This window comes from Podarcis vaucheri (genome assembly GCF_965113315.1).
Source record: "Podarcis vaucheri genome assembly, chromosome: 2".
Lineage (NCBI taxonomy): Eukaryota > Metazoa > Chordata > Lepidosauria > Squamata > Lacertidae > Podarcis > Podarcis vaucheri.
Window position 1 is genome coordinate 133,385,156 of NC_138760.1, and position 22,278 is coordinate 133,407,433.

A 22,278-nucleotide genomic window follows, 5' to 3' on the forward strand; every position below is an offset into this window, starting at 1 on the left:
TGCAGCAATTTAAAAATTCTATGGGGAAACCATGGAGAGGAAGTCAAGTATGAAATAAATGTGTATCTGGAAAGTATGTAGCAATTTGTAAATAAATTCCATATAAAAACAAATTGCATATAAAATTATATACATATAAGGTAATAGAAGAACTTCCCACACTCCTTCCATTCAAATCATTTCTGCTTTTTCAGTTTGTTGGTAGATTGTTGGGTTTCAACTCTTAAAGCTTCTCCTCCTTGTGAGTCCATTGATGTTTTGTAAGAACATCAGGATTGAAGAGCTATCTACACTCCATATAAGTAAGTGGTTTTCGCTCTGTGAGTTCAATGGTGTTTGCTAAGGTGTCCACTTCTATTGAAGCTCTTTCCAAACTCCATGCATTTAAATGGTTTCTCCCCTGTGTGAGTCCGTTGATGCTTTCTAAGCGTTCCACTCTCAGTGAAGCTCTTTCCACACTCCATGCATTTAAATGGTTTCTCACCTGTGAGTGCGTTGATGAATTCTAAGTGTCTCCACTCCCACTCTGACTGAAGCTCTTTCCACACTCCATGCATTCAAATGGTTTGTCCCCAGTGTGACTCCGTTGATGAATTCTAAGGTGTCCACTCTGAGTGAAACTCTTTCCACATTCCATGCATTCAAATGGTTTCTCCCCTGTGTGACTCCGTTGATGAATTTTAAGGTGTCCACTCTGACTGAAGCTCTTTCCACATTCCATGCATTTAAATGATTTCTCCCCTGTGTGACTCCGTTGATGAATTCTAAGGTCTCCACTCCGACTGAAGCTCTTTCCACACTCCATGCATTTAAATGGTTTCTCCCCTGTGTGACTCCATTGATGAATTCTAAGGTGTCCACTCTCACTGAAGCTCTTCCCACACTCCATGCATTTAAATGGTTTCTCCCCAGTGTGACTCCGTTGATGAATTCTAAGGTGTCCACTCTGACTGAAGCTCTTTCCACACTCCATGCATTCAAATGGTTTCTCCCCCGTGTGAGTCCGTTGATGAATTCTAAGGTCTCCACTCTGAGTGAAACTCTTTCCACATTCCATGCATTCAAATGGTTTCTCCCCCGTGTGAGTCCGTTGATGAATTCTAAGGTCTCCACTCTGACTGAAGCTCTTTCCACACTCCATGCATTTAAATGATTTCTCCCCTGTGTGACTCCGTTGATGAATTCTAAGGTGTCCACTCTGACTGAAGCTCTTTCCACACTCCATGCATTTAAATGATTTCTCCCCTGTGTGACTCCGTTGATGAATTCTAAGTTTTCCACTCTCAGTGAAGCTCTTTCCACACTCCATGCATTCAAATGGTTTCTCCCCCGTGTGACTCCGTTGATGAATTCTAAGGTGTCCACTCTGACTGAAGCTCTTTCCACACTCCATGCATTCAAATGGTTTCTCCCCTGTGTGACTCCGTTGATGAATTCTAAGTTTTCCACGCTCAGTGAAGCTCTTTCCACACTCCATGCATTTAAATGGTTTCTCCCCCGTGTGAGTCCGTTGATGAATTGTAAGGGATCCACTCTGAGTGAAACTCTTTCCACATTCCATGCATTCAAATGGTTTCTCCCCCGTGTGAGTCCGTTGATGAATTCTAAGGTCTCCACTCTGACTGAAGCTCTTTCCACACTCCATGCATTTAAATGATTTCTCCCCTGTGTGACTCCGTTGATGAATTCTAAGGTTTCCACTCTGACTGAAGCTCTTTCCACACTCCATGCATTTAAATGATTTCTCCCCCGTGTGACTCCGTTGATGAATTCTAAGTTTTCCACTCTCAGTGAAGCTCTTTCCACACTCCATGCATTCAAATGGTTTCTCCCCCGTGTGGCTCCGTTGATGAATTCTAAGGTGTCCACTCTGACTGAAGCTCTTTCCACACTCCATGCATTCAAATGGTTTCTCCCCTGTGTGACTCCGTTGATGAATTCTAAGCTGTCCACTCTGACTGAAGCTCTTTCCACACTCCATGCATTCAAATGGTTTCTCCCCCGTGTGACTCCGTTGATGAATTCTAAGTGTTCCACGCTCAGTGAAGCTCTTTCCACACTCCATGCATTTAAATGGTTTCTCCCCCGTGTGAGTCCGTTGATGAATTCTAAGTTTTCCACGCTCAGTGAAGCTCTTTCCACACTCCATGCATTTAAATGGTTTCTCCCCCGTGTGAGTCCGTTGATGAATTGTAAGGGATCTACTCTGAGTGAAACTCTTTCCACATTCCATGCATTCAAATGGTTTCTCCCCCGTGTGAGTCCGCTGATGAATTCTAAGGTTTCCACTCTGACTGAAGCTCTTTCCACACTCCATGCATTTAAATGATTTCTCCCCTGTGTGACTCCGTTGATGAATTCTAAGGTTTCCACTCTGACTGAAGCTCTTTCCACACTCCCTGCATTTAAATGATTTCTCCCCCGTGTGACTCCGTTGATGAATTCTAAGGTCTCCACTCCGACTGAAGCTCTTTCCACACTCCATGCATTCAAATGGTTTCTCCCCCGTGTGACTCCGTTGATGAATTCTAAGTTTTCCACTCTCAGTGAAGCTCTTTCCACACTCCATGCATTCAAATGGTTTCTCCCCCGTGTGACTCCGTTGATGAATTCTAAGGTGTCCACTCTGACTGAAGCTCTTTCCACACTCCATGCATTCAAATGGTTTCTCCCCCGTGTGACTCCGTTGATGAATTCTAAGATGTCCACTCTGACTGAAGCTCTTTCCACACTCCATGCATTCAAATGGTTTCTCCCCCGTGTGACTCCGTTGATGAATTCTAAGTTTTCCACGCTCAGTGAAGCTCTTTCCACACTCCATGCATTTAAATGGTTTCTCCCCCGTGTGAGTCCGTTGATGAATTCTAAGGTATCCATTCTGAGTGAAACTCTTTCCACATTCCATGCATTCAAATGGTTTCTCCCCCGTGTGAGTCCGTTGATGAATTCTAAGGTCTCCACTCTGACTGAAGCTCTTTCCACACTCCATGCATTTAAATGATTTCTCCCCCGTGTGACTCCGTTGATGAATTCTAAGGTTTCCACTCTGACTGAAGCTCTTTCCACACTCCATGCATTTAAATGGTTTCTCCCCTGTGTGAATCCATTGATGTTTTCCAAGTGTTCCACTGTCAGTGAAACTCCTTCCACACTCCATACTTTCAAATTGTTTCTCCTCTCTCTTTTCACATTCCATGAATTTATATGGTTTCTTTGTTATTCCCATTGGACATGGCCCTCCAGAATTTTGACTGCCTTCTCCATTGTCTTCTTTCAACAGGGAGGAGCGGGGGGAAAGGAAACCTAGGAAGAGAACAAAGGAATATTACACACATCAATTAGCACCTGCTCTTATTTTGACATCTCGTACATTCTTTCCTGTCCTCCATATGAAATTTTTCGGAAAGACAGATGAAATAATGTTAAATAATGGTAATGCATCATCAGCCTTTCCTAACCTTTAATTAAGCATTAATGAAGCAGCATTATCTTAGAATACAGTTTAACTGTGGGCTTTACGTTTGATAAAAAATGGTTTATCACAGGAAAGGGAGCTGCTCTATGTTCCATGAAGCCAATATTCATCAGGGTCCTAAGTTCATCATGGAGTTCTTCATCCTCTGCACTATAATCCTCCACCCCTTGGGCCACATTTTGTCCCCTTCGACCTCTAGATGTTTATTAATCACCTGCAGAGTCCCTTTGGCCTCAGGAGGTCCATACTGACCATTTTGGGAGACCCATATATAAGTCTAGTGACAAGGCTTGGTGCTTGTGGTCAGTTGAAGGAGTGCTCAGTGGGACAATGTTCTTGGGGTTGGACCTCCATCTCTCAGCCTTGCATTCTTGAATGGAGAGAGCTCGAGATGCAGAAGGAAAGCAGCTGAAGCCTGACTGCTGGGAAGGCCAGATTGAGACACCCTCCCCAATTATGATTTATAATAATTATATGCCACCGGGTCTCGCACCCGCCTCCTGACACTGGCTTATCTTAGCGGAGATTCCCTGTCCAGGCCTCTCTCACTGTTCTTCCTCCTTTGCCCTGGGTGGCCAAGGGCTTCCGGATATTCTAGCTCTGCTCCAACTGGGAATTATTTATTAAATTGTTATACCTCTCTTCATCTGAATATCACAAGATAAAAATATGTGTTACACTGAAAAAGGTGAGTATTAAAGGTGAATAACACTGGCCAGAGTGGTGCATGCTCTGGTTATCTCCCGCTTGGACTACTGCAATGCGCTCTACGTGGGGCTACCTTTGAAGGTGACTCGGAAACTACAACTAATCCAGAATGCGGCAGCTAGACTGGTGACTGGCAGCGGCCGCCAATACCATATAACTTGAAAGACCTACATTGGCTCCCAGTACGTTTCCGAGCACAATTCAAAGTGTTGGTGCTGACCTTTAAAGCCCTAAACGGCCTCGGTCCAGTATACCTGAAGGAGCGTCTCCACCCCCATCATTCTGCCCGGACGCTGAGGTCCAGCGCCGAGGGCCTTCTGGCGGTTCCCTCATTGCGAGAAGCAAAGCTACAGGGAACCAGGGAGAGGGCCTTCTCGGTAGTGGCGCCCGCCCTGTGGAACGCCCTTCCAGCAGATGTCAAAGCGATAAACAACTACCTGACATTCAGAAGACATCTTAAGGCAGCCCTGTTCAGGGAAGTTTTTAACGTGTGATATTTTACTGTATTTTTGGTTTCTATGGAAGCCACCCAGAGTGGCTGGGGAGGCCCAGCCAGATGGGCGAGGTATAAATAATAAATTATAATTATAATTATGATTATGATTGTTGGAAAGAAAAGAAAGAAGAAGGAAACCCGTGGTGTGTCCTCCTGAATGTAATATAATAATAATAATAATAATAATAATAATAATAATAATAGTGTAAAGAAGAAACCAATCTTCAAATCAGTTTCATATTTCCTGGCTGTATTTCTCAGCCATGATTGTGACTCAGAATCTTAGCCACACTTTATTCTAGAATATCAAGGAGACTGAGGAGACAAAGGGAGGTCAGAACCCTTTCCTTCTTTTTTTTTTCTTTTTTTTTTTTTGCTTTTTACAAACACTGACAAGGACGCACTTTTCCCCCTCCAAAAATGAAGGGGAAATCTGGGTGCGTCCTATGGGGCGAATGCAGGCTTTCGCTGAAGTCTGGAGAGCGAGGGGGGTCGCTCTCGCTCTCCAGGCGTCACGCAGATCTCCGCAAGACGTAGGAGGAACCCGCGCTGGGCTCCCACGGCTTGCGGAGAGTTGCCTGTATGCTGAAGCCTGGGCATATCCCCGCTATAACACACAAGTTCTAATTAAATCCTAGTATTTACTATACCTAAACATTGAGCACCACAGACTACTAATAATAATAGTAATAATAATAATTTATTATTTATACCCTGCCCATCTGGCTGAGTTTCCCCAGCCACTCTGGGCGGCTCCCAATCGAGTGTTAAAAACAATACAGCATTAAATATTAACAACTTCCCTAAACAGGCCTGCCTTTAGATGTCTTTTAAAAATAAGATAGCTGCTTAATTCCTTGACATCTGATGGGAGGGCATTCCACAGGGCAAGCGCCACTACCCAGAAGGCCGTCTGTCTGGTTCCCTGTAACCTCACTTCTTGCAGGGAGGGAACCGCCAGAAGGCCCTCGGCGCTGGATCTCAGTGTCCAGGTTGAACGATGGAGGTGGAGACGCTCCTTCAGGTATACAGGACTGAGGCCGTTTAGGGCTTAAAAGGTCAGCACCAACACTTTGAATTGTGCTCAGAAACGTACTCAAATATTCCTCTGCAGTAAAGGAGGCAAATGGAAGCCTTCCCATTGTCTTTGTGCTTACAAATACTGTCACACCTCCTGAACAGGGTGGGCCTGTGACCTGGATTCAGGAACTAAAGTATTTGCCATCACAAAAGAATGGCCAGGCTGCCCAGGTAATGCAGTTAGTGACCATTAACAGGTATCCTTGGGGACAGGTTTTCTGCTGTAGACTGCCTCCTGTGATGTATTCCTGCTGTAGACAGTCTCCTTCTGTATGATATTTGGGGGTGGGTGGTCTTGGGTGGGCAATTTCAAAAGACTATATAAGGCCTTGCACACCTCCCTCCTGGTTGTGGTGAGGGGGGGACACTGTTGCAATAAAGATCAGGCTTACTAGCCCCTTTGCTTCTCCATATACTCTGGTTGGCCTCTGTTATTTTCTCCTACCAATATGGAACCCACTTAAGGACTATATGGGCTCTTGAATACCCCATAAGGGGAAAGGAATAGGTTTTTTCTTACAACAAAGGTCGTAAGAAAATATTTTAAGATGCCTAGACAGCATCTTAAAAAGTAGAGACATCACCTTGCCAACAAAGGTCCGTATAGTAAAAGCTATGGTTTTCCCAGTAGTGATGTATGGAAGTGAGAGCTGGACCATAAAGAAGGCAGATCGCCAAAGAATTGATGCTTTTGAATTATGGTGCTGGAGGAGACTCTTGAGAGTCCCATGGACTGCAAGAAGATCCAACCGATCCATTGTGAAGGAGATCAGCCCTGAGTGCTCACTGGAAGGACAGATCGTGAAGCTGAGGCTCCAAGACTTTGGCCACCTCATGAGAAGACTCCCTAGAAAAGACCCTGATGTTGGGAAAGATGGAGGGCACAAGGAGAAGGGGACGACAGAGGACGAGATGGTTGGATAGTGTCTTCGAAGCTACAGACATGGGTCTGGCCAAACTGCGGGAGGCAGTGGAGGACAGGGGTGCCTGGCTGCTCTAGTCCATGGGATCACGAAGAGTCGGACACGACTAAACATCAAACAAGAATATGTTTGGTTGGCACGCTTATTTATGGCAGGATAAAACTAAAACACATAAGAGCTCTATGAATCAGGTTATTCAGAAAATCCTTTTTACAGTATGGGATAAATATAATAATCCGCTGGAAAGAAAAACACCTCTTTGGCTTCCACCCACAAAAGCAACAGCTTTTTAAAAAATGCAATACGGAAGAAGCAATGGGCAACTTACAGAGATCTTTTGGACTTTTCGGAAGAAGAAATAAAACTGAATAAACAGGATGAGGTGGGAGGTGTGATGGCAGATTGGTTTCAATACCATCAAATCATCTTGTTTGGACAAGATAAAGGGAGAGGTTTTTGGACTGAAAGTTCACAGTTTGAAAGAGATATTATGGCGAGGAAAGAAAAAGTGTTTCCCAAATTTCAGGTAGAAAATTGTCCAATCTGAAGAAGTGTGCATGCAAACGAAAGCTCATCCCCAGAACAAACTTAGTTGGTCTGTTAGGTACTACTGAACAATTTTAAAAAAAAACTTTCCAAAATGTATGAGATACTATTAGAATGGGAAGCAAAATAAAACTGGTAAAATCTGCAATGATACACTGGGCCAGAAATTTAGGTCACAATTAGAGCTGGGCTTGATGTTAATGTGCTAACTGTTTCCTAATATTTGAGCTGACATTATATCGCAGATCCAATGTGCATAAGGACTAGGAAATATCTGATTTTCAATATCGTGATAACTCGTCAGCTGACAGTTGCAATGTTCTCACCAGCTAAACCTCACAATATGAGCTGCTAAACGTTGCCATGTTATCAGCAGCTAAAGATTGCAATCAGGGTGAATACAATCAATGATTTTTTTAAAAAAATTAAAATCGGATTTTTTTATTTAAATCAGATTTTTTTAATCAGAATTTTAAAAAAAATAAAATGCTTTTAGAGGAAAAAGTCTATCTAAAGATAGTTTTATATTTAATTACATTATAGTCCAAAGGCTATTCATCAGGAAATAAGGATTTCTTTTTAATTATCTAGCATGAGGCTTTATATGGAATATTTAATTTTTTGGGTAAATGAATTCCATTAATCCATTCACAATGTCATGCTCTTCCAGAGGTTTTTGTAAGATTATTTGGTGAAGTTTTTCTAAAGAGACGATATTGTCACAGATGCTTGTTTTTGCCATTCTCAAAAGTGTGAATTTGTGTATCTGCAGAGATAACATGCCTTTTCTTCACAGGAAAAATGTTATAAAATAAACATACAGAGTTGACGGAAAACCTTAATCCCATTGTTCCAATGCAGAATTATATACACAGAATCAACCCCTTAAATGCTGAGTTCCAAGAGGTTCAATGAACAGATGGTTTGCAGTGGAAGAGATCTGCACAAGTAGCTAAGTGTGAAGCCGTAAAAATGAAAGGGCAACCTTGTGAGCAGAATACTCCACACGTCTTGGGGTCTTTGTGTAATAATTGTGCAAGTCAGACTTGAGGCAAGCGCTGAAGGTCTTTCAGGGATGGCAACCTCTTCCCAATCCCACTGGGTTCCAACAACCGCACTAACACTTAACTGTACAGAATAGGCGCCTGGATGCCGAAGCCAATCTAAAGGGGTGGCTGGTAGTGGAGGTGGGGAAAGGCTTAAGTTCCGAGTTTTTCATGTGCGCTTGGTTGTTGTTTTTTATATATAAAAAAAATATTTTTACCAACATGCTATAATATTGTTTTAGTTAAATAAATTGTTTAAGTTGTTACTAAGGAAATGATTATTTTTCTCTTTCCAATAAATTACAGCCGAAATGTTGTCCAAATATAGACAGTAAACTTATTAAACCTCAGAATGATTTCATAATTATCTGTCTGTGTATTTCTAATAGTGTAACCAAATCAGAAATTTTTGATTTAAATAGAATCATACTGACTAGTGATTTATTGTAAATTGTGATTGAAATCAATAATAATAATAATAATAATAATAATAATAATAATAATAATAATAATAATAATTTATTTATACCCCGCCCATCTGGCTGGGCCTCCCCAGCCACTCTGGGCGGCTTCCGTAAAACCAAAAATACAGTAAAATCACACGTTAAAAACTTCCCGGAACAGGGCTGCCTTAAGATGTCTTCTGAATGTCAGGTAGTTGTTTATCGCTTTGACATCTGCTGGAAGGGCGTTCCACAGGGCGGGCGCCACTACCGAGAAGGCCCTCTGCCTGGTTCCCTGTAGCTTTGCTTCTCGCAATGAGGGAACCGCCAGAAGGCCCTCGGCGCTGGACCTCAGCGTCCGGGCAGAACGATGGGGGTGGAGACGCTCCTTCAGGTATACTGGACAAATCAATTTGACTTATATCAAATCCACCCTGATTGCAATCTACCACAACATCTGAACTAAGGCTGGAACTATACAGAGGCGAACAGGACAATGTCCTGGCAACTGCTGCCACTTAGGGATCTGAAACGGATAAATGACAATATTATCAATCCTCACACACTCAGTTTCATCAGCAGGCAAGCCAAGATGCATCCTAGCAGGACTTTTGGGTTTGGGCTAGGCTACCAAATGGTGGTATTCAGGACAATCCAAAGTATGGAGATGAGTCCTAGTGAATACAGATGATCTGGGACTGCCAGACTGCCAGCAGGGAGACTGGGGAATAAGATGTGATGGAAGGGGAGGGGTCTCCGTCGAGGCTCCTCCCCTTCCTTTAACCCTTCCCTGGACTCCCTCTCTCCCTTTCCCCAGCCAGGCGACCCCAGGGAGAATGGGGGGCCTCAGCCCCACCCCCAGCCCTGCTTGGGGTCCTCATTCCCCTTCCCGCCAAGGCCTCCGGGGGGGGGGCAGGGCAGCTGAGCATCTCTCGGCCCCCCAGGAAAGAGAAAGGGGAGTCTGGCGGTGCTGCTGCTGCTGCCCAGGAGATCTTGCAGGTCTTGGGTCCCCCCTCCCCCCCCTGGGTCGGGGCCCCTGTCGACGGGCGACCCCAGGGAGGGCGCTTTCCTTGCGGGGGGGGTTCTCTTCGTCCTCCCTCCCCCCTTATCCCCCCCTCTATTCCCCCCCCTTCTCTCCCCCTTTACCACTTGGTCCTCCGCCTCCCTGGCTCCGGATTAGTCCGCTTTCCTTGTCTGCAATAGAAAGGGCGGCGGCGACGGAGGCTCTTCAGCGACGCCCTTCCTCCTTTTCCGGCCTGGAAACTTCCGGCGCATTTCCCAGCGACACTTCCGGCTCCTTTCCCGAGGCGCAGGCGACCCTAGAGCTACATCTCCAAGAGCAGCCCCTCCCTGTGTCCGGAGGGGAAGGAGACGGGGCGGCGCTGCCTCTGGCCTCCTGCTCTGGGGGCTCCATGGGGACCCGGCCCCCGCCCCCCAACTGGCGGCAGGGAGGGGGACTCCAGAGGGGAGGGGGGGAGTTGGGCAAGTTTCATCCACCAGGATTTTTTAGGGAGGGGGAGCATCTCCTTCTGGGCCTCCTTCTGCATGCCAAGCACTCAGCCGGGGTCCTTCTGCATTCGGAGCAACGGCTGCATTGCTGAGCTACGCCCCCTAACAGCCAAGCCCTGCTTCAAACACCAGCCCCCCCCCACTGGATTCAGAGGCAGTGAGGGATCCAGACAGAGAGAGGCGCCCTTGCTCTGGAATTCCCTCGCCAGCAGGGAGACTTCAAAAGCCCCCCCCCCAATGCCTCCCCCTTCCCTCATTTAGTAGGGAGACTTTTCATCTTGTGGTTTGGTCATTTCAAATCCAGTTTTTCTCTCTCTTAATACTGCTGTTGGTTTCCTTTTTTAAATTATTCTTTTCACTAGTGATATCTCACATAGCGTTTGTGAATGCAAAGCAATTCTGGCTCTTATGATCCCTGCAGGGTATTAAGTGTTGTGCTAACCTCCCTATTGCAGGTGGAAAGAGGAATGTGGGGCTTGCTTATAATATCTTAGGGTGGTAGGATTAAGATTTGGGACTGGGACTTTCAGATTCACATGAGATTTCTTCTGCAAAGAGGCCTGAAGATGTTTGGCTTTACCTGTCCCAGTTGTCGTCCCAATAGCCGCAGTTGGGCTTCTCCAGCCAGGTGCCAGGGCAGGGCAGGAGGCTGCATTGGCCGGAGAAGACAGAAGCAGTAGCAGCAGAAGAGTTTGGATTTGATATCCCGCTTCATCACAACCCTTAAGGAGTCTCAAAGTGGCTCACATTCTCCTTTCCCTTCCTCCCCCACAACAAACACTCTGTGAGGTGAGTGGGGCTGAGAGACTTCAGAGAAGTGTGACTGGCCCAAGTAGTAAAACAGCTACTTTGAGATCTTGTATAGAATGTCCTGGGAGATTGAAGTGTTCTCCTACTAGTTTCTCTGTTTTGCGATTCTTGATGTCAGATTTATGTCCGTTTATTCTTTGGCGTAAGGTTTGGCCTGTTTGTCCAATATAGAGAGCTGAAGGACACTGTTGGCATTTGATGGCATACACAATGTTAGACGATGAGCAATTAAATAGTCCCGAGATGGTATGTGTGATGTTGTTGGGGCCAGTAATGGTGTTGTCCGGGTGTATGTGGCAGCAAAGTTGGCATCTGGGTTTATTGCAGGCTCTGGTGCCAGTGTCTGTGTTAAGTCTGGTTGTAGTATTATTGTGGGTTAGGAGTTGTTTAAGATTGGGTGGCTGTCTGTAGGCAATGAAAGGTCTTCCTCCCAGAGCTTGAGAAAGAGAACTGTCATTGTCCAGGAGAGGTTGTAGATCTCTGATGATGCGTTGTACTGTTTTAACTTGGGAGCTGTATGTGATGACTAGAGGTGTTCTGTTATTTTCTTTTTTGGGTCTGTCTTGCAGCAAGTTCTCTCTGGGTATCAGTCTGGCTCTGTTGATCTGTTGTATGAGTTTGTTGATGTTTTGTAAGAACTCCACTTGCACTGAAACTCTTTCCACACTCCATACATTTAAATGGAGGGAGAGGGTCGCGGGGCTATGGCGTCTTCGCTCCATAGGGCGCACACACACTTTCCCTTCATTTTTGAAGGGTGTTACGGAAAATCTGGGTGCGTAAATGCACTGCCACCCAGCTCGTCGGACAAAGTCCGCGGGTCCTTGCGGAGGAGAAAAGGAGCTCAGCCGGACGCAGGAGCAAACTACGAAGATCCGAGTTTATTGCGCAACAGGTTCAAAATGGCATTGAACCCCGAGAATGGGGCGACATAAGCTTTTAAAAGTTCCCTCCATAACCCAGAATACAGTGCAGGAAACGTCATGAATACATTATGGGAAGGTCATGTTTCGCGAATTACATCATGAATATATTTCACACGTCATGAATAGATTAAGGAGGGGTGGGATTACATTCATTTACATTTCGGATAAGGGAGGGGGAATATGCAGAGCAAGAAATGTACATAGATAGCCTACCGCCTCGGCTACGGAGGAAAAAGAGGACACCCCATTATAGAGTAGCAACAGAATAATCAAGGATGTCTCTGCAGCTATATAGTTGTAATATTAACGGCGCAAATTCCCCGGAGAAAAGGAGAAGGATTTTCCATATTTTGAAAAAAGAACATCTGGATATAATTTGTCTGCAGGAAACACACGTGACAAGACTCCAAAGGAAAGTTTTAACTAATAAAAGATTAGGCCAAGAATTTATTTCATCAGACAGGGTCAAGAAAAGAGGCGTGGTGATTTATGCAAAGGAGAATTTGTCACCAAAACTTTTGTTTAAAGATGAACATGGACGAATTTTGGCAATTGAAATACAAATTCAAGGAGAAAAAGTGTTGATATTAGGAATTTATGCACCAAATGAGGGGAAATCGGAATTTTATAAGAAACTGCATGAGACATTGCTTGATTATCTGGACTATACTAACATCATCATGATGGGAGATATGAATGGGGTAGTCTCTACCCTAATGGACAAGTCCCAGAATCAAAACTTGACTAAGGATGGCAGACTACCCAAAACCTTTTTTGAACTGACTGACAATATGGATTTGATTGACACTTGGAGGACAAGGAACCCCCTAGGTAAGGAGGGAACATTCTTCTCTGAGGCCCATCTGTCATGGACAAGAATCGACCAGATTTGGGTAACTAGAGGACTGGCACCTAAGATGGTAAGAGTGGAAATCTGCCCAAAGACTTGCTCCGACCATAATGCTCTGAAAATGGAATTAAGACTTACTCCAGCTGGTTCCTTCAGATGGAGAATGAATGACAACCTGTTAAGAGATCAAGAGATTGTAAAGAAGGGCCAAAAAGCTTTAAAGGACTATTTTGAGATTAACTTGAACACCTCGGTGGAAAAGAGAACAATCTGGGACGCAAGTAAAGCAGTAATGAGAGGGTTTCTGATACAACAGAACACAATAAAGAAAAAACTCTGGAATGGAAAAAAGGATAAGATATTAGAGAAGATAAAAGATGGAGAGAAGAAATTGAGACTAAATCCAAAATCAAAAGAGACTTTGAGAGAAATTAAATTCCACCAATCACAATATACAAAATTGATAAATCAAGAAGTGGGATGGAAAATAAAACAAATGAAACAAAGATCTTTTGAATCAGCAAATAAATGTGGAAAACTGCTAGCATGGCAGTTGAAGAAAAGACAAAAATTGAACTATGTTACCAATCTAGAGGTTGAAGGGAAAAACATTCAGAAACCAGGCGAAATTAGAAAGTGTTTCCAGAAATATTTTAAAAAACTGTATACGCAAGGGCCCGAGGAAGTGTTTGAGATGGACCAATTTTTGAAACTTAATGGCCTACCAGAACTTTCTCAGGAAAAGAGATCAATCTTGAACCACAGAATAACACAACAGGAAATTGAGGCTGCCATTCAGAATATGCAGTTGGGCAAATCTCCAGGCCCGGATGGACTTACCTCCAAATATTATAAGACATTAAAAGACTATTTGATACAACCATTAATGGAGGTCTGTAATCAGATTATGGATGGAGGGAGAGCACCAGAAACGTGGAAAGAAGCTTTCATTACATTGATACCCAAAGTGGAAACTGAAAAGACTCAACTAAAGAACTACCGTCCCATCTCACTCCTTAATGTGGATTACAAAATATTTGCAGACATTTTGGCAAATAGATTTAAAAAGGTATTGAATGAAGTAATTCATAAGGACCAGGCAGGCTTTCTCCCGGGCAGACATTTGTTTGACAATACTAGGAACATCATTGATATTTTGGAATTCTTGCAAACTAATATTAACACTAAAGCAGTGTTAATTTTCATAGATGCGGAGAAGGCCTTTGACAATATTTCCTGGAAGTTTATGAAGAAGAACTTGGAAGGGATGGGAGTGGGACGGGGGTTTGAAAATGGTTTAGAGGCAATCTATTCAGAACAGAAAGCTAAGTTGATAGTGAACAATGTGGTGACAGAAGAGTTTCAAATTGAAAAAGGGACACGCCAAGGGTGCCCTCTCTCCCCCTTACTATTTATTTCGGTCCTGGAGGTGCTCTTGAATATGATTAGGAAGGACCAGCAGGTACAAGGAGTACAGGTCGGAGTGAAACAATATAAACTGAAAGCCTTTGCAGATGACTTGGTTTTGACATTACAGGAGCCAGAATCTAGTACAAAAAGAGTTCTTGAACTGATTCAGGAGTTTGGTCGGGTGGCGGGTTTTAAGTTGAATAAACAAAAAACTAAGGTATTGGGTAAAAACTTGACATCTTTAGAAACAGATGGGTTTCAGAGGGAAACAGAGTTAAATGTGGTGAAAAAAGTGAAATACCTGGGGGTAAACTTGTCTTCCAAAAATTTGAATTTATTCAAAGATAATTATGAAAAATGTTGGACAGAAGTGAAAAAAGATTTAGAAATTTGGTCAAGATTGAAACTTTCCTTGTTGGGCCGAATAGCAGCTATAAAAATGAATGTTTTGCCAAAGATGTTATTTTTGTTTCAAACCTTGCAGATCGTGGACAGAGTGGAATGTTTTGGAAGGTGGCAGAAGGATATCTCAAAGTTTGTTTGGCAGGGCAAAAAGCCCCGAATAAAGTTTAAAATACTAACTGATGCAAAAGAAAGAGGGGGGTTTGCCCTGCCAGACTTAAGATTATATTATGAAGCTGCCGCCTTCTGCTGGATGAAAGATTGGTTCTTGCTTAAGAACACTGATGTCCTAGATCTGGAAGGGTTTAACAACTCTTTAGGATGGCATGCGTATCTGTGGTACGACAAGGTAAAAACGCACAAAATGTTTAAAAACCATATTGTCAGAAAAGCGATCTTTATAGTCTGGACAAAATATAAGGACTTGCTAGAAAACAAGACCCCGAGGTGGCTATCACCAGTGGAGGCCAAGGCGCGGAAAAGACCTAATATGGAGGTCGGTTGGCCGACATATGGGGAAATAATAGAAAAAATTGGAGATAATTGGAGGTTACAGAGTTATGAAAAATTAAAGGACAAGGTGCAAGATTGGTTTCATTATGCCCAGATTCAAGAGGTATTTAAGATGGATAAAAAAAAAAAACAGGCTTCCAGGTGGAAAAATCGAAATTAGAGACAGAATTGTTAGAACCAAAGACTAAGTTATTATCAAGAATGTATAACTTGCTGCTTAAATGGAATACTCAGGACGAGACAGTTAAATCGGCCATGATAAAGTGGGCTCAAGACATTGGGTACAACATCATGTTTGAAGACTGGGAAAGGTTATGGACCACCGGTATGAAATTTACGGCATGTAATGCCCTGAAAGAAAACATTATGAAAATGATATACAGGTGGTACATGACCCCAGTCAAACTAGCAAAGATATACCATTTGACTGACAATAGATGTTGGAAGTGTAAAGAGGCTGAAGGGACATTCTTTCACCTGTGGTGGACGTGCCCTAAAGTGAAGGCATTCTGGGAAATGATATATAATGAGTTTTAAAAGGTGTTTAAGTACACCTTCCCTAAGAAACCAGAGACCTTCCTATTGGGCATTGTCGGCCAAAAGGTGTTAAAGAAGGATAGAACTTTTTTTTATGTATGCAACCACTGCAGCAAGGATTCTGATTGCCAAATACTGGAAGACTCAAGATTTGCCCACACTGGAAGAGTGGCAAACGCAGCTGATGGACTACATGAAATTAGCCGAGATGACTGCCAGGATCCGTGACTTGGGGGAAGAAGCGATGGAGGAGGATTGGAAAAAATTTAAGGACTATTTGCAAAAGTTTTATAAATTATATGAACTATAAAAATCCGCACGATTTGGAAAGATTAGCACCAGCAAAGAGAGCGGAGGACTTATGAAATTAAACAAAAATTAATGATTGAACCAATGTTTAAATGTTGCAAATGATATTATATTCGCTTTTTTCAGATTAAATTGAAAATAAGTAATTTAAACTAAAACGTAAGCTTATGAAAGTATAATGAAACGCATGAAACAAGATTATAATTTGTTGATATTTTTATTGTAAAGAATGCACTGTGAAGGGGATGTGGGGAAGTCCAACAGGAAATTGAAATAAGTTTTGAAAAGACCTATATTTTCTTTTTTCTTTTTCTCTCTTCTATTTTTCTGCTGTTGAACTGAATGTATGTCTCTATCTGGAAAAATGTAATAAAAATATTATTTTTTTTTTAAAAAAAGAAATGTACATAGATACACATTTATTGAGTACCGGTGGTGGCAAGACAATGGGCCAGGTATATACATCGTCTGTCACCTAGTATTGCCCGAAGGGAGGATTTGCACAACTATCTGACAGGATTAAGAAGTTCCTGTGTACGTGACCTGCCGCTTCGGGGATTATGGAGGTAGGGGTAGCATTATGGAGTCCAGGGGGAGCTGAGTTGAATGACACCAAAAGTGAAGAAATCGGAGTTACGGTTGATTTTATATCAATTTTCAAAGATTTCAATGTTTTCTAGCCTGTTTCGTACTTAAATCAAAAGCGGGAACAGAATGGATACATTTTAGCAAGAATGGATACATTGTAACAGGATTTTGACAGTTTTACGAGGTCCCTGGTTTCGGATCCATTGTTCTCGCAGTGGGGGGCCGTCAACAGCTTGTCAGGGGTGAAATGAGGCGTGCAGTGGCTCCCTGAGCTAGCTCCTGCAGGATGAATGCATGGCTGTGATTGGCCAAAGCGCGGCCATAGGATTCAACGGAGAAGCAGAAACACTCGGTCTACTCGTTTTAAGTATGGAGCGCAGATAGGCATAGGAAAAGATAGGGAAATATTTGAGCTTATTTCGCTCGTGGAAGGAAGAGAGAGAGAGAGAGAGGTCTGGGCAAAGTGTGGTGCTTATGCAACGGTGAGGGGACTGGGGTGAGTGCATGGTGGGCATCCTCGAGGTCATCGCCTCGGACGTTGTACCCGAAAGGGGCACCCCCCCGTCCGTATCAAGGGGAAAAAGTGCGTCCTATAGAGCGAAAAATACGGTATATAAATCATTTTCACAAAAGTTATGCTGACAAATAATTTTATTTCAAGGCTTGAACCGGACCTGCAGATAAAGACAGAGCATCCCCTGTGATTGTGAATATGCAGACCGAGCCCCCTTTGGAATCGGAGGCCCTGGCCACGTGGCCCATATGCCCCCCCCCCGTCTGGGCCTGGAAGCAGTTGCCCTGAGCAACCAGCAACCTGCAGCCTGAGTTAGTGAGGGTCCATCACCTCCTGGTAAATAGAAGGGCAAGAAATGGAGGCAGTGAGAGATTTTACTTTCTTGGGCTCCATGATCACTGCAGATGGTGGCAGCAGCCACAACATTAAAAGACACCTGCTTCTTGGGAGAAAAGCAATGACAAACCTAGACAGCATCTTAAAAAGCGGAGACATCACCTTGGCAACAAAGGTCCGTATAGTTAAAGCCATGGTTTTCCCAGTAGTGATGTATGGAAGTGAGAGCTGGACCACCAAGAAGGCTGATCGCCGAAGAATTTATGCTTTTGAATTATGGTGCTGGAGGAGACTATTGAGAGTCCCATGGACTGCAAGAAGATCAAACCTCTCCATTCCTAAGGAAATCAGCCCTGAGTGCTCCCTGGAAGGACAGATCCTGAAGCTCCAAGACTTTGGCCACCTCATGAGAAGAGAAGACGGGAGTCGCGGGCCCCGCGCAGACATTGAGGCAGGAAATGGGGGGGGTGCTGCTGTTCCGTCTGGTGTTGTAGCCATCTCGAGAACAAGATTTAAAATATGAAAAAACACGCAAAAAAGGAGAAAAGAAATAAAAACAGACGAAAAAGTTGAAAAGAAAAGAAAAGACCCTGATGTTGGGAAAGATGGAGGGCACAAGGAGAAGGGGACAACAGAGGACGAGATGGTGGGACAGTGTTCTCGAAGCTACAAACTTGAGTTTGACCAAACTGCGGGAGGCAGTGGAAGACAGGAGTGCCTGGTGTGCTCTGGTCCAGGGGGTCACAAAGAGTCGGACACGACTAAACAACAACAACATCAACAACAACAACAACATAAATTTGTGTACAAGTGAGCCCAAGGATTTTCCTAGAACAAGATGCCTTCAGTCTTTGTCTTCATTTACTAGCAAAAGCTGGCGGGTGGCATTTTAAATATTTTTGGCTAAGCTCAGTGGTAAGAAAATCCGCTTTGCATGCAGAAGGCCCCTGGCATCTCCAGGGAGAACTGGGAATGTCCCCATCTAAAATTACAAGGTCTTGTGATTGTGTTGCTTAAACAGGGACAGGGCAGAATTGGGCTCAGAGGTTTCCTGCAGGGCCCACTGAGTTTCTGTCTCGCCCTCCCTGAAAACCTGCGCAACCACTTCCCCCCTAGGTATATTATTGTGGGTCTGACATACATCTGGATTTTCCTGAGATTTCAAAGGTGGAATTGATGTCCGGGGAAGAATTTCCAAAAGAAGGCACTTTGTCTTGGATTTAAGACAAGTCAGTCGAAAACTCATGGGCTTTTTTGGCGTTTATTTGGGGCCTTGTCTAAAAAAGAAAAAGAAAAAGTTCTACAAATTTGGGGGTGTCCTGGTTTTTACTTTTTGAAATATGGCAACCCTAATTATTCTGGGCTCTGCTTGAACTGAAACTCCCTTTTAGAGCACAGCCGGTAGAGCATGAGACTCTGAATCTATGGGTCGGGGGTTTGAGCCCCACTTTGGGCAAAATATTCCTGCATTGCAGGGGGCTGGACTAGATGACCCTCGTGGTCCCTTACAACTCTGCAATTCTAGGATTCTGCCATGTGTAGAGGAAAGATCGCCCTCTTGTGGGCAGTGGAGGAATGATGTAATGTTGGTTGGTGGGAACTGTTCTTGAGTGTTGCCTTGTCACTCACATGCAACGCCACAACAGTCCTGTGAAAGGAAGGGGGAGCATTTCTGCAGGCTGATGTCCATCCATCCAGCTGCCCAGGCCCCAGCACCTCCCCCTAACAGTGAAGGGTCCCAGTCTGGAAATCCTCCCTTCCTGCTGGAGATGAGGCAGTGAGCGATTCCAGAGGCGTCCTTGCTCTGGAATTCCCTTGCCAGCAGGGAGACTTCAAAAGCCCCCCCCCCATGCCTCCCCCTTCCCTCATTTAGTATGGAGACTTCTCATCTTGTGGTTTGGTCATTTCAAATCCAGTTTTTCTCTCTCTTAATACTGTTGTTGGTTTCCTTGTTTAAATTATTCTGTTCACGACTGATATTTCACATAGCGTTTGTGAATGCAAAGCAACTGTGGCGTTTATGATCCCTGCAGGGTATTAAGTGTTGTTCTAACCTTCCTATTGCAGGTGGAAAGAGGAATGTGGGGCTTGCTTATAATATCTTAGGGTGGCAGGATTAAGATTTGGGACTGGGACTTTCAGATTCAGAGCCCCTCTTCGCATGAGATTTCTTCCAACTATTGGAGGAAAGTATGTCTGAGGTTTATGATAGAAATATAATTATTACGGGTGAATTTAATGGAGTAGTATCTCTGGACTATGACAGAACACTGAGGGAAAGTGTCTCAGAAGAAAGCAAAATACCAAATACTTTTTGATATGGTTACAACAATGGATCTACTAGATCAGGGGTCAGCAGACTTTTTCAGCAGGGGGCCAGTCCACTGTCCCTCAGACCTTGTTGGGGGCCGGACTATATTTCAGGGGGAAATGAGCGATTTTGGCCCACCTGCAAAGAGGCCTGAAGATGTTTGGCTTTACCTGTCCCAGTTGTCGTCCCAATAGCCCCAGTTGGGCTTCTCCAGCCAGGTGCCAGGGCAGGGCAGGAGGCTGTGTTGGCCGGTGAAGACAGAAGCAGCATCCCCGGCGGAGCTTTCCAACTTTGCTGGAGTCTAGCCCTGTGGATGCTGGGAGTCTAGCCCTGTGATCCAGACATGCCCATGTCAATCACACCTTGTTTCAACATCCATCTAACACAAGGAAAAGAAAATATCCCCCCATCATCACGGAGGTTCACTTCCGAGGATCTTCTGGCAGTTCCCGCACATTTACAGGGTACCAGGCAGAGGGCCTTCTCGGTAGTGGCACCCTCTCTGTGGAACACCCCCCCCAATATCAGATGTCAAAGAGAGAAAGAATTCCATACCTTTTGGAAGACCTCTGAAGGCAGCCCTGTTCAGGAGCAGGGCGGAGATCTCTCAGAAGTGGAGGCTTTGTGCTGAGAGATCCCTGCCTCCACTCCTCCTTGCACACAAGTAGGAGCAGCAGCGGGAAGCTTGGCTGAGGAGCGGCTGGCTGCCTTGAAGTGGTGCAGGGGCTCTCAGATGCAGTTTCTGGGCTGCCTCCACCTTCCCCAGCCCCAGCAACTATTCAGCCTGGCTGCCTTCACGGGGTTGCAGGGGATCTGAGGCGGAGGGGGGGGGGCTCCTTTCAAATTCTCCCTTGAGGGGAGTGCAGCCTCAAAGCCCTCAACGGAAAGGGTGACGGAGCCTGTCCCTCCCCAGCTCAGCAGCCCCCATCCAGCTCCTCTTCCCGTGCAAGCAGCAACGCTGCCTAGCGGAGCAGCCCCATCCCATTCCTACTTGCCGCCCGGCCTGCCTTCCCTCACAAGGAAAACAGAAGTATGGCACTCAAAACGGAAGTTATACTCAGAACAGAGCATGTTCGGCTTCCAAAAAAAGTTCCAAAACTGGAACACTCGTTTCTGGGTTTGAAGAGTTCAGGTTGCAAGCAGTTTGAGAACTAAGCTGTTTGAAAACTGAGGTACCACTGTATTTATTTTCTCCAATTACAACTGTATTTATTCCCTCCCCCGGTGGTGATTTTCTTGAGTCAAAATGAGAGTACTGTAGGGATCAGATGGGATTACCATGAGGAATTATAAAATGTACATCAAGCCATCGTGTCCACAATGAAGACATTGTGTTGACTGGGTTTGATATATTGACGATAATTTCTGATCAAATCCCATAAGATTCTACATTCGTGTCCTTTTCATGCCATTTTCCCTGTTGCCCATTTCTCCTGTCACGTACACAGCCCAGTTGCTTCTTGCTTCGCCAGGCAGGCATCCTGGGCCATAGAGATAGTGGGCAAGTTTCTTTGAAGTAGGTTTCTATATGGTAATCTTAGGATCTTAATCTTAGGGCCAGGAAACAGATCTCACATGAAGGTGATAATGATCCGCTGTCCTCCTGGTCATCCTCCTTATCATGTGTATTGCTTGTTTATGACCTCCGGGGTTGCTAAATGCTCTTCTTTGTTTACCCCAGAAATATTTGTGCTTAATTAGTTTTAGTAGTTTAACTTTCTCCCCACGTGGGTTTGTGGAAATGCTCAGAAGAAATCTGATTAGTTCTTACGAACACTCTGTAAAAAGTTCTTTTGTGAATAAACCGGCCTGGGGCGGGGGCTGTGGGAATCGGACAAGCACAGAGAGACGATTATACGCACCCTTCCCAGAGTCTTGCTGGTTCAAGCCTCTGTGTGTATTCTTATTAATCAGAGTTCCATCCTTCCTTTACTTTGCGAACGGAACAAGTACCCCCTAAGCATTTTTTTAAGGAAAAAAAGCACTCAGTTATACCATAACATTACAGATCAATGGAAAGACAATTTAATGAAGAATGTAAGGAAATAACTTTTATGAAGGATTATTTATTACAACAGTAGTCATAGAGAAGAAATGTGAAACAAACAGAAAAAAATTAAATATACAGGTAGAATTGCCGCGTTATAGTAATAATAATAATTTATTATTTATACCCTGCCCATCTGGCTGGGCCACTTTGGGTGGCTTCCAACAAAATATTAAATTACAATAATGCATCAAACATTAAAAGCTTCCCTAAACAGGGCTGCTTTCAGATGTCTTCTAAAATTCTGGTGGTAGTTGTTCTCTTTGAGATCTGGTGGAAGGGTGTTCCACAGGGCGGGTGCCACCACCAAGAAGGCCCTCTGCCTGGTTCCCTGTAACTGGGCTTCTCGCAGGGAGACAACTGCCAGAAGGCCCTTGGCGCTGGACCTCAGTGTCTGGACAGAACGATGAGGGTGGAGATGCTCCTTCAGGTATACTGGACCGAGGCCATTTAGGGCTTTCAAGGTCAGCACCAACGCTTTGAATTGTGCTTGGAAACG

The 22,278-nt window shown here is 44.3% G+C and overlaps 1 protein-coding gene and 1 long non-coding RNA gene across 2 annotated transcripts in view; both read right to left on the bottom strand.

The window, feature by feature from the left end:
* The window catches only part of LOC309525827 (uncharacterized protein), a 31,032-nt gene extending 20,865 nt beyond the window's left edge, over positions 1-10,167 (bottom strand). Inside the window, exon 1 of the mRNA XM_082211437.1 lies at positions 9,864-10,167. The gene's annotated coding sequence lies outside the window, so the exon portion shown is untranslated. The remainder of the gene's footprint in view (positions 1-9,863) is intronic.
* LOC309525857 overlaps positions 1-20,280 on the bottom strand; it is a 54,297-nt gene extending 34,017 nt beyond the window's left edge. Inside the window, exon 1 of the long non-coding RNA XR_014216552.1 lies at positions 20,095-20,280. This is a non-coding gene — a long non-coding RNA (uncharacterized lncRNA). The remainder of the gene's footprint in view (positions 1-20,094) is intronic.
* Between the last annotated feature and the right edge of the window lie 1,998 nt (positions 20,281-22,278).